General features: G+C 67.8%; 1 protein-coding gene across 1 annotated transcript in view; it reads right to left on the reverse strand.

Moving 5' to 3' along the window:
- Positions 1-1,297, reverse strand: part of FABP3 (fatty acid binding protein 3) — a 9,011-nt gene that overhangs the window by 928 nt on the left and 6,786 nt on the right. The window lies entirely within an intron of this gene.

Here is a 1,297-nt window from a genome sequence, read left to right on the forward strand (position 1 = left end):
GTGCCAAGGTTACGGTGACAGCGGCACGCAGGGCAGGGCCGTGCCGGGACAGCCACGGGCAGCAGCACTGGCACCGCCTGCCTGCCCCCCCCCTGCCGTGTGCCCCCCACCCGGCCCTCCAGAGCCGGGGCTGCCCCTCGGGGCCCCCATGGCCCCAGCTGCAGATCCCCACAAGGCTCTGGGTGCTCCCTCAGACCCCAATTCCCCCACAGCTGGGTCCCCTCATTGCTCAGCTGTCCAACAGTTTGGGTACCCGCAGGGTTTGGGTGCCCCACAGCCAGAGCGCAGGGATGGATGGAATTCACTGGGGAGAAATTCCTCCCTGGGAGGGGGTGAGGCCCTGGCACAGGGTGCCCAGAGCGGCTGTGGCTGCCCCTGGAGCCCTGGCAGTGCCCAAGGCCAGGCTGGGCATTGGGGCTGGCAGCACCTGGCACCTGGAAGGTGTCCTTGCCATGGCAGGGGTGGCACTGGATGAACTTTAAGCTCCATTCCAACCCAAACCATTCCATGGGTGCCCCACAATTCCCTGCACCCCACGGCTGACCCCTCCTGTCCAGCGCCGTTCTCGGGCAGCCGTCCTGGCCCCACTGACCCATCACGTGCCGGGGGACACCCCAAGGGCACGGCCCGGGCTGGGCAGGAGCCGCGGGCCGGGCACACGTTCTGTTCTGCTGCCTGGGCCAGGAGCTGGGGCAGGAGCGAGCTCGCTCACACTGAGCCCCTTCCCCCAGCCTCACGCCGAGCCCGGCCCTTTGTGCTTCCTGCTCTGGGGCCAGGAAAGGGTTTTGTGGCCAAAGAGCCCCCAGGTTCCTCCCGAGGTGCCCCCCGGGCTGGGTGTGGGGCACAGAGCTGCCAGCCGCAGCTGGAATCTAGGAAAAAGCAGGAGCTGGGCCACTCCTTCGAGGGAAAATGTCCTTGCAGGGTGGGAGAGGCCAGGAAATTCCCCTCTCTCTCTCAGGTGATTTTTTTCCCTTGCTCTTACAGGGAGGAGCAGCCTGTCTGGGAAGGTTTGAGCTCCCCAGGGAGGGGCAGCCCTGGGATGAGCCCTGGGAGCGGCCCCGAGGCGCTGGGATTGTCCCGGAGCTCCGTCCCTGCAGCGCTGCTGCTCCGAGGGCAGGCACAGAGCGCTCAGAAGCGAGGGGTGGTGCCCCCCTTCCCCCGGAGCAGGGACACGTCCCACGGCCCCACCGGCCTCCTCTTGAGCAAGCTGGCACTCGCCAGCCCGGCTCTTGCTCAACCTTCCCGGCAGCTCCGGACTGCCCGGGAACAACAGCCCAGCTGCAGAACGGAGTGGGGG

Source organism: Geospiza fortis, unplaced genomic scaffold (assembly GCF_000277835.1).
Source record: "Geospiza fortis unplaced genomic scaffold, GeoFor_1.0 scaffold32, whole genome shotgun sequence".
NCBI classification, from domain to species: Eukaryota; Metazoa; Chordata; class Aves; order Passeriformes; family Thraupidae; genus Geospiza; species Geospiza fortis.